General features: G+C 42.5%; 1 non-coding gene across 1 annotated transcript; it reads left to right on the top strand.

Moving 5' to 3' along the window:
- Positions 1-307: 307 nt before the first annotated feature.
- LOC136751962 (U5 spliceosomal RNA) lies at positions 308-422 on the top strand. The gene has a single exon (XR_010817145.1). It is a non-coding gene; the product is annotated as a U5 spliceosomal RNA (small nuclear RNA).
- Positions 423-11,828: the final 11,406 nt, after the last annotated feature.

The following is an 11,828-nucleotide window of genomic DNA, read 5'->3' on the forward strand; positions in this document are numbered from 1 at the left end:
AAGCATGTGACGAATGTTCCCTAGTTTATGTTACAGATTTGCCCTAGCACTTCTCTCGCTCTCTCTCTCTCTCTCTCTCTCTCTCTCTCTCTCTCTCTCTCTCTCTCTCTCTCTCTCAATTCAGTGCATTTGTATTGTCAAAGCAATTGGACATGCAAACATACATACATACATACATACATACATATGGAAAATAAACAATATAATTAAAAATCACAATAAGATGTAATAAAGTACAGAAAAACAAAATGTAATAAAATGTGATCTTTAATACACACAAATATGTATGGCTGGTTGGAAGCGTCTTGGACTCGGGTTCCTTTTCATTACTTATAATGCTTTTGCCTTTTGCTAAAGCTTTCCATGGAGGGGAACGTGGATGAGTTTGTACCATTCCTGGGAGGCTCTGCCTTGTTGGGACGGAGCTGTGATCCAGGTGAACAGTAGATCGGGCATAGGTGGGCATGTGGGCGAAGGAGGAGGAAAGCAAATAAGCTTGCTAAGGTACGCAGCAGCAGCAAACAGCCCCCCCATCCAGCCAGCCAGGCAGTCTGGCTGGCAGTGACTGAGAGGTTGACAGACGGCAAGCAACGGAATGCACGTGCTCTGTGATGTCATAGCAGTCAGCTCAGAGAGAGGTTCGTGATGTCATCGCTGAGCTGGCTAGCTCTGTGTGTCTTGCTGGCTGTGTGTGTTGAACCGTCTTAGAAATAAGTGGAGAAGTCGCGGAGATAAAGCAAACAGTACTTTAATCGAGCCGCTCGGAAGCCCCACGTCAGGAATAATTCCTTCAGTGAGACTTAATATTTACAGACATGAGTACAGCTTTATAGGAAAAATGACATAACATCTTATGGCCGTTCATCCAATCAGAAGATACAGGTCCGGGTCCGTTTACAATCTGTCCTCCCGTGAAGAGGTGATGGATCCAAAGCAAATGTCTGTCTTTGATATGCACTAGGAAGATGTGATCCCACGGTCATCATTTACCTATTGTCAATCGCTCTTTAACAAAAACAATTCCTCCCTATCTGGAGAAATGATTAAGTCATAAACAAATTCACAGCAGACATCTGTAGGCTATTTCGGCACTGTGTAATCTTTCATTACTGACAGGAGTTTCTAACAAACCAACCTTCTTGACCCTTTACTTGTCCTGCTGAATCTAATCTGCTCAGTCTGTAAACAAAACTACTTCTAATGCTAGTATTAATATAAAACATTATATAATTATCACAAAACAATTTCTTCAATGTCCTATACAGAGTCTTCATTCCCTGCTGTTTGGCAATGGAGCAAAGCGGAAAGAAGCCAAAAAGTTATGTTTGTCAGTTACAAGTAAATCCCCTTAGGGGTTAGGAAGATTTGACGCTTCTTGATTGAGGATTGCAGCTCCTTCATCCCAACCCTTCCCCGTGGGGTGTATATGTGTGTACGGCGAGTGTAAGGGTGTCCCTGCTGTCGGGGAGAGCGATAAGTGTGTGCCCCTAAGTGTGGATGTACAGAATGTCCTGAAGGCGTCTCATGGAGCTGAGTGACCTTTGTAATAGTATCTTTCCAATGCATCCTTTGGTTTTCCTTGAGTCATGAGGTTTATTGCCTTTGATACTAAATCCATTTGTCCTCAGTCACATGGAGCCTCCAGAACCAAGGGGATAGAATAAGATTTGTGTCAATGGGTGTGTGAGTTTTGCTCCTCCCGAGTGAGGGACGGTGTCGTTTAGTAGAAATTTAGAGAAAGTCTGCCAACGAGGGTGTTTTAATTGCAGCTGTAACCATAGTAGATACATTATGAGGTTTACAAAGTTTTTGAGACAGTGTATTTAAGAAATAAAAAAAGAAACTTACAGACATAGCAGAATATTAACTACTGATATCAATCCTTGTAACACAATCATACCCAGATTACCAAAGGTATCAGCAAGCCATCCCCAGAGGGGTTTTCCTCCGGAGGACTGGTGTATCTTTGTAGTTGCTGTCCTAATGTGCTCTATAAGATTACCAATGTGTTCAGAGTTATCTGGTATGTAAGTACAGCATTCCTGCCCTATAATGGCACATGTCCCTCCTTGTGCTGCTAGCAGGAAATCTAGAGCTAGCCTGTTCTGGAGGGCAACAGTTCGCATAGCCACTATTTCAGTTGTTAAATTGCTGAGAACTTCAGTTGTAGAAATACTTAATGTTTCTAATATACCAGCTACTAATCTGATTTCCTTTATTGCTCTTCCGACTCCATACATAGGAAATAGTATGGAAGCAAACCTGTCTCCTTCCCCTATCTCACGTTTAGGGTGAGTAAATTGTTCTATATCTGGAAGGTATTTATCTTCAGTGTGGCGCAAAGCTGGCACCACAAATCCTAAATAACAAGAACCTGTGAACTTACAAGGAAGTTCCCAATATGCCCGCAAGCCGCATATCCAATAAGTCCCATTCCATGGGGCGTAAAATCGACAAGTCTGATACCTAAAGTCAGAACCATCGATAGCCACAGTGTGATTACAAGTGCTATTACCTATAAATTGGGATTGCATGGTTTGGTTATAGTATGAAACATACACAGATCCTTTGTTACTGTGAGCCAAGTCAATATATGGCATTTTAAAATCTCTTCTATTCTGATCCATCTTCAGTACCATTCTCCTGTGATGCCTAAGGCATAATCATATGCATATCGTACATTAGAGGCAACTCTAAGTTGTGAATAATCAGAAAATACTGGAAATGGAATGGGGATCATTGGAACCCCTTTCTTAGTGTCGTATGAAATGTGGGAACAAACCCAACATTTTGTTTTATTAAGGGCATTTGCATAGGTGCGTGTAATTTGGATAAATCTGTCCATGATTCAACTAAGGACAGGCAGATCAGTCCAAATACTGTAGTGTACACAGTCTTCTTCATGCTGGATTATCTCTTAGTACCTGTAGGGGGACAAAACCTTTACCAGTTAGGGGAATGTCTCTCAAAATTCAGGAAATCTGCAACTGTTGCTTTCCTAGGAAATGAGCAAAGATAAAGGTTTAGTACACAGTTCTCCTGGATTATAATTTTTTACTTGTGACCAATGTTTCCATCTAGTACCCCCCTCCTGTCCGTCAATACAGACTGAAGTGTCTGTAGAAAGAAGGACATTATGCGGTCCTGTCCATTTGGGCCTAAGCCCTGATCTGCTTGGGATTATTTTAACCATCACTTGCGAACCAACCTCAGGAAGTGTTGTTGGCATTTCCTCTTTGAGTTCCAAGTCCCTGAGGGACTGGAGATCACGTGCTTGTGTTCTATTTTTTTTTAAGTGTGTACATAGCTGTGCTACATACTGTTTAAGATAGTCTTTGAATGGAGCACTGGGATCACTGGGACCCCAGATGCCAGCAGGGAGTTGCATAGCTCTCCCTGTCATTAACTCATATGGAGAAAGCTGAGTACTCCGATTAGGTGACGCTCTAAGTTTATACAGCACAGCGGGGAGTGCTACTGTCCATCCCTTGCCTGTAGTTAACAGGGCTTTTGCCAAACTTTCCTTCAGTGTCCGGTTAGTGCGCTCCACTAAGCCTGAACTCTGAGGGTGATAAGGTATATGAAATCGTTGTTTTACCCCTAGCAGTAAACATGCTTCCTTCATTACCTTACCGGTGAAATGAGTCCCTTGATTTGAGTCCATTTGACGGGGCACACCCCATCGGGGAATAACCTCAGTCGCTAGGACTTGTGCTGCAGTGATGGCAGAGCAGTCCCTGCAGGGGAAAGCCTCAACCCATTTTGTGAAATGGTCAATTATTACCAAGCAATAGGATTTCCCATGACATTTTGTCAGGGGTCCTGTAAAGTCAATTTGAATATTTTCCCACAGACCTGAAGGCCGGGGCTGGTGTGATTTAGTGACTTTGATCGGTTTACCTGGGTTTACTTGTGCGCAAGGAATACACTGTTGACACCACTTCGCAGTGTCCCTGCCTATGCCAGGCCACCACCAGTGTTCACGCAATTGAGTTAACATGGCCTTGCGACCCGTGTGAGCTGGGCCATGGTACTGGTCCAGAAGCGTTGAGCTAATACACTGGGGTGCTAATACACATTGTAAGTTAGGACTTCGCCACTTCGTCTGAGTGCACTGCACCTCCCTTAACCCACTCTTGTACTTCATCCTCCTCACAGTTTTTCTGTAGCTGTGCGAGGTCAGTAGTTTCTGGTTCTCGGATGCTCACAAGTTTACTAGAGCAGGGGAATCCTGCTAACGTCACATGACTGCCTGTCTCTGCTGCCTTTTTTGCAGCTAGGTCTGCAAAGTGATTCCCACAGGTCCATCCATCATCAGAAAGACTCTGATGAGCTTTCACTTTAACTACTGCTACCTTTTCTGGAAGGTGTGCTGCCTCAGCTAGGGCTATAACATACTCATAATTTTGTATTACTTCTCCTGCTGTTGTTATAAACCCTCTACATTCCCAGGTTGCCATATAGTCGTGTACTACTCCAAATGCATAGCGACTGTCAGTGAAAATGTTAACTTTAATGTCTTTCGCTATTTTTAATGAATCAGTTAACACCACGAGTTCTGCCACTTGGGCTGAACAGTGTCCTGAAGGGATCCAGATTTTACGACGGTGCTATCATCCAATACCACTGCCCACCCAGTGTGGGGGACTCCATCTATTATTTTCCTGGATCCATCAACATATCGTTCCAAGTCAGGGTCTGTGAGGGGGTTTTCTAGGAAGCGACTGTGGTCCTCCTGGAGCACCAGCTCAGAGCATGTATGCTCTTCTTCCTCCCCTGCTGGGTTTACTCGTGTGTTTTTTATTATTTGTATGGATTTATCTCTGGGGAGCAAAACAGCTTCCCATCTAGCTCGTCTACGGAGACTGAACACAATTTGCCGGTGTGTAATAATTAAACTAATGTGTGTCCTGTGTGCAGAATCAACTGTGTGTTCATTACAATCGGCTCGCATGCCTGCACTGCCCAAGAGGCGCAGTCTACTGCTGCCATACAGCGATGCATGCCTGCTGCTACCGTGGGTTGCTTTGTGGAGTAATAGGCGACGGGACATTGCCTATCCCCATGTTCCTGTGTCAGAACTGCTGTATAATAGATCCCATCTTGGGAACAGTAGAGGTGAAATGGTTAAGCATGATCTGGTAACCCGAGGGCGGGGGCATTGCTGAGAGCCTGTTTTATTACACGATAGGCTATTTCATGTTCATGTCCCCAGCCTATGGGGTCCAAGGGAGCCGGGCTCCCTTTGATTAGCGCCTGTATCAGACCTGTGGCTTGTGTGAAATTAGGGATGAAAGTGCGCCAATAATTAAGGAGCCCCATAACTTTACGCACAGCCCTAACATGATGTGGTTTTGGCATATTTAGAATGGCTTCTTGCCTATTATGCGTCATAGATTTTTGTCCTTGTGAAATGTTGTGTCTGAGATATTGAACCTTAGTTAAGCCTATTTGTGCTTTCTTAGGGCTTGCTTTGAATCCTGCCTTTTGTAAGACACTGAGGACTGTAATTAATGCGCCTAAGTGTGCGGTCTCATCAGGAGATGCAATCAAAAGATCATCCACGTACTGGATGATGAATCTATTCCAGGGTGTCAGATCTATGCCTTCTAAAGTCTTGGCCATTGCCTGGTGGAAGAGTGTTGGGCTGTTGTGAAATCCCTGTTGCACTCTAGTCCATGTGTACTGTTTGTCGCATACAGTAAACGCACATTTATCTTGGGAATCAGAGTGGAGTGGCAGGCTTCAAAATCCATTGCTAGTATCTAGGATCGTAAAAATAGAGTGTTCGGGTTTCAAATTAGGCATAGAATTAGTGGTTGAATGCGTTTCGTGTATTATTCCTGCATGATGCAATGTTTGAATAATTGTCTGAACTGCCGTAAAAGCTTCTGGTTTAATAGGATACTGTTTATGTGCTTTGTGTACTGGACCTGGGATAACTATAGGTTCAATTTTTGCCAGACCACAATCTTGTTTATGTGTTGCCCAAACATCAGGAAATGCCTGACATACGTGTCCAAGTGGTGTGTCTGGCCATATATGAGGTGTTGACGGTGTGAGTGAGATACTAGCGCAATTTGTTGCGTATCTTTGTGTGTCCTTTTTATTCCCGTGTGTATTGGTCCATATTATGCGATTATTATTAGCATCCACTAGTGCGCCGGCTTCTCTAAGGATATCTATACCTAATATTGTCCCCTCTGGGTTTTTACAAACCCAAAAAGACACTGGTATGAGGAGATCGCCTATTTCTAGAAGTTGAGCTGTGCTGAGTGTGGCTCTGATACATGCGCCACCTACACCTGAGATCTGTAGTCTGCGTTTAGTCAGTGGGAGGGGAGATCGGTTATCGAGACAGAGGCGCCTGTATCCACCGACATTGAACACTGCCGACCCCTAACAGTGCACTTATGTGGAGGCGGGGATCTTCCCCTGTACCGACCTCGGGCCGAGGCGACCTATTTCCTATTGAGTTTCTCTGTCAGATCTCGGATGATGTGCAGAAGCTCCGCGTCTCCTCTGGGCTGATCGGGGTTTGTCTTGGTCTGATTGCAGGGCGCTTGGTGTCGCCTGGAGCGCCTGCCTTCCAGCACTTGTCCCCCGTGTGCCCTGTCCTCCCACAGAAAGTGCACTTAGGGTGGGTTGATTTAGACCGACAGTCTTTAGCAATATGTCCTATTTATCCGCAATTGTAACATTTACCTCCGTTTTGTGTTATGGCAGATATAGCTGCCACAGCAGTTATTTTTGCTTTTGACTACTTGTTTTCTACCTCTGAAGCCCATTGTACAATCTGCTGATATGTGTTTCCTACAGGCACACCCATATTGAGGATGTCTTGGTGTGCTTTACTAAACCCTTCCTGTAATCATTTTAAACAGATCACATTATGACAGTCCGGAGTGATCTCTAAAAGTAGTGAACTTTCGTTCCGCATAATCGCAGCAAGTCTCTCCTGGCTTCTGTACGAGGCCACAGACTAAACCCCAATTTCCCTGTCTTTACAGCCGCGATGAAGTGAGTGATCCTTAGATTATTATTATCATTTCCAGCTGTTATCCAGGTACCATCCTGCTGGGTTAACCTGTCCCAGATTGGCCTTGGACATTTAGTTTTAATTATTATATGTACGTCTCTAGCGTGCATTTGGTGTACATCTAACATCTCATTACATTTTACCCAGAAGTCCAGATTCCCATGATTTGGTTTAAGTTTTGGAAGGTCGCTTAATATTGTGTGTTTCTCTCCGGGTGTAAAGGAGCGATGCACCGACGTTGTTAATGCGTAAAATTGTCCGTCGGCAGAGAGATGTTGTCTAGTGCGCATCTCTGTAGGTGCTATTTGTATTTTTTCTGACTTGAATGAACTCAAATCTGGGTAAAGTTTAGACTCTGTTCTATTATCAGGGGGGTTGTCTGAATGTTTACATGGTGGAGGGGCAGAAGCACCAAACCCACATCCCCCATATTTTTCGCATTCATGTTCCCAGGCTTTTCGGTCTAAATCGTCCCAGTCGGGTTCATTTCCCTACATTATTAGTTCATTCTTTATTTTTCTCTTCCTCATTTCTAATTCTTTTCTCATTATCTATCTCTGTTTGCATCTCAGCGACTTTCTCTTTTAATTCTTTTATTGTTGCTGTATTTTCCTCATCCATTGCGATTAGTTTCTTCTCTAATTTCGCACTATATTGACAAAGAATTACGGAAGCTTTATTGGTTTTCTCTCTCTTTTCCTTATTCCACCATTCTCTATGCTGTTTGGGAACCCAGTTAGGATGCCATCCTGCCTTTTCCATCTAAAGTTGAAGTTTTTTAAACTTCTCTTGTAGGTATTCACATATAGACACGTCTTGTAATGCCATAATGCCAACCCTATCTTTGCCAACGATGGGGCTATAACGTTGGACTTTATGTACCTCTGGTTCCGTCTGGTTATTGACTACCACTAACTCTGGCCCTGGTGTACAAGGATTTCCTTGCTTAACCTGGGGCTCAGCAGGCCTCGTCGTACCTTTCGGTTCCCTTGGCATCTCTCCCCACAGATCTGTCTTACCTGGAGTTCACCCTACTGTGATCCTCCGCTGTACAGTCAACCTTTCTGTTTGTTTTACCTCTACCTCTCCACAGGTTCTCTTTAAATTACAATCTGAGAGCCTCACACAATCACGAGATCAAATCTAAATATACAGGGTGGTCATTTTAAAGGTACTCACCATTGCTTTGGTCCCGGGAGTGGAGGCAAGTTCAGATCCTCGTTCTTATGCCAAGTTGTAGAACCGTGTCAGAAATAAGTGGAGAAGTCGCGGAGATAAAGCAAACAGAACTTTAATCGAGCCATTCGGAAGCCCCACGTCAGGAATAATTCCTTCAGTGAGACTTCATGTTTACAGACATGAGTACAACTTTATTGGAAAAATGACGTAACATCTTATGGCCGTTCATCCAATCAGAAAATATAGGTCTGGGTCCGTTTTACGATCTGTCCTCCCGTGAAGAGGTGATGGCTTCAAAGCAGATGTCCGTCTTTGATGTGCACTAGGAAGATGCGATCCCACGGTCATCATTTACCTTGTGTCAATCGCTCTTTAACAAAAACAATTCCTCCCTATCTGGAGAAACAATTCAGTCATAAACAAATTCTCAGCAGACAGCTGTAGGCTATTTCGGCACTGTGTAATCTTTCATTACTGACAGGAGTTTCTAACAAACCAACCTTGTTGACCCTTTACTTGTCCTGCTAAATCTAATCTGCTCAGTGTATATACAAAACTACTTCTAATGCTAGTAATAATATAAAACATTATATAATTATCACAAAACACTTTCTTCAACTTTCTTTACAGAGTCTTCATTCCCTCCTTTTTGGCAATAGAAATCAAGCGAAATAAAGCCAAAATAATCGTGTTTGTCAGTTACAACAATTTCTTCCTCCGGAGGGGCAGGTGGTATAGTGCTGCGTGTTCAGCTCCCATTTATCCCAACCTGCCACCTACGAGGTGTGTATGTATGTACAGCGAGGTATTCAAATAATCAGGGGATAGGAATGTATTTTTATTTGCCTGGTCGGGCAAACAATTATGTCATAACTACACCTTATTGAATATTGAGCTCTTTTATGGAAATTGCAGTGGCCACCTACATTTTCCTGGAGCTTTACTGTGTATCTCAAATTATATTTCATCCTGCCCCAGGTCGTAAAGGTCAATCCCCAGTTACATAATACATACATTGTTTTGCTTCTAAAGGAATACAAAAGTCAGCAAACATGTTATTTTTACAAATTCAGTTATTCACATATATTTCTGATGCATTTTAATTGATAAACATTGTACATTCCATACCTCTCAAGAGAAGGGCAATGGACTTATTCTTACTTCATGACTCTTATTCTATTCATTTGAGTAATTTGACATCTCCACCAAAAGTACATTATAAACTACCAATACAAGAATATATGCTACTGCAGATGTCATCTGTGCTGTTTTCACAATGTATTGCAGATTCCTATAATCTGGACAACCTTTAATTTCGGTATTTTAACTTATTTCTCCATTAAGTCAAGCATCACTTCAGCGTTGTGGACCTCAACATTGGTCTGTTCAAGATGCCGTGAGGCTGTCTTTAAAGCCGCGCCCTCGGCCTACTGTGTCTCAATGAGAACACCAGCGTCTTCTCCATATGCACCTCTGCCACCACGGGTCAGACATCGATTCCTTCAAGACACGATTCATAATGTGCATATCTGCCATGTGGAATAGATCGGTCATCTGAAGACACAATGTGTGGTTCGCACAACATCAGAGATCCTCCTTATAAAAGGCATCTCTATCACATGGACAGTAGTTGACATTCACACAATCTATGAGGTTTCCAGTAAAGGGACAATTCATAATAATAATCTTGATCCCAAATTTTCACAGATTATTTCAGTAGAGCACTCAGTTGTCGTCAGCAGCATCATATCTCCTGTGTTACTGAATCAACTTTACTACCTAGTGTAAATACTCTTTCTTGTGTGGAGCTGTCAAACTTTCAAAACAATGCGCTTATCTCTTTGCTTTTATCTGACTTATATATCTAAGACTATTTTAATAATTATTACAGCAGCTCTTTCAACAACAAAGTTAATAGTTGTTTGGTAAATGATCATAGTTGACCTCACAGACACTTTCACTGCCCCAACCCCACCCCCCCTTTTTTTTTTTTTTTTTTTTGTTTGGGGGGTGAATCCCTTCCTGATTAATAGGGTATTTCTGTTTGGGAAAGCACTATTTCCATACACTTTCATGACTTTAGATTTTAAACTATAACTCATTCAATTATTTATTTATTTAAAATTAAGTTATACCTTAAGTAACTTCCTTATTTTCCCTCATATTCCATTCAATCGCCATCAAAACTCTTGTGCTGAAAGTGGCAGCACATTTCTTTCACACATACCAAACTCCCTTTTTACAGCTTCCCAAGACTCATCGACTCTTAAACCCCTTGTCAACGTCCTCAAACCTTCATCAACATCGCTCAGACCCTCTGAAAACATCACTCTGTATCCTAACAGCTGTTCTTTCTCCTCTTCCTAATTTTTTACTACACAATTCAAGTTATATTTATTGACATGTATTATTAGTATTTATACACATATTTCGCTCCATTATTTGAGTTAACAGATTAAGATATTTTCCTAATAAAATATACCACATACCTCAGGAACACAAATTTTCAAAAAAATGTGTTCAGTCAATGATTTCCCCAATGAAGAGCCTGCGTGGGCACTAAGACTGTCCGCCTGCACGGCTCATATATGTCTTTATTGTGTCACTTCCTCCTATTGAAGTCCAATCTACACCGGTACATGTTCAGAAGAACTGATCCCAAAGCCTATACAGAGTCTTCAAAAGCTATCAGACTTTATCAGCTGGTGTATGAACACACATACAATTATACAGCATTTTCTGCAGCTTCGCAAGACCTAATTTTAAACATTGTTGGTCAATTAGATAATTAGTGAGGACCCTCTATTTCCATTTCTTCCTCCATAATTGCTAAAATAAAGTTTTACTGACATTTTATTGACCCTACCACTGCATAGGACACATCTGTTACATGAACGCTACTGAATGGCACATACATTGAAAACTAAAGAGAGAGACAGAAAGACAGACAGACAGACAGACACTAACACAGCCACCCACCCACCCACTCACACACACACACACACACACTCTATCTCTCTCTCTCTCACACACACACACAGCCAGCAAGACACACAGAGCCAGCCAGCTCAGCGATGACATCACGAACCTCTCTCTGAGCTGACTGCTATGACATCACAGAGCACGTGCATTCCGTTGCTTGCCATCTATCAACCACTCAGTCACTGCCAGCCAGACTGCCTGGCTGGCTGGATGGGGGGGCTGTTTGCTGCTGCTGCGTACCTTAGCAAGCTTATTTGCTTGACCGGCCTTCCTCCTCCTCCGCCCACATGCCCACCTATGCCCGATCTGCTGTTCACCTGGATCACAGCTCCGCCCCAACAAGGCAGAGCCTCCCAAGAATGGTACAAACTCATCCACGTTCCCCTCCATGGAAAGCTTTAGCAACAGGCAAATACATACATATTTGTGTGTACTAAAGATCACATTTTATTACATTTTGTTTTTCTGTACTTTATAACATCTTACTGTGATTTATGATTATATTGTTTATTTTCCATACATATGTATGTATGTATGTATGCATGTATGTATGTTTGCATGTCCAATTTCTCTGTAAATACAAATATACAAATGCACTGAATTGAGAGAGAGAGAGAGAGAGAGAGAG

This window comes from Amia ocellicauda, chromosome 6 (assembly GCF_036373705.1).
Source record: "Amia ocellicauda isolate fAmiCal2 chromosome 6, fAmiCal2.hap1, whole genome shotgun sequence".
In the NCBI taxonomy this organism is placed as follows: Eukaryota; Metazoa; Chordata; class Actinopteri; order Amiiformes; family Amiidae; genus Amia; species Amia ocellicauda.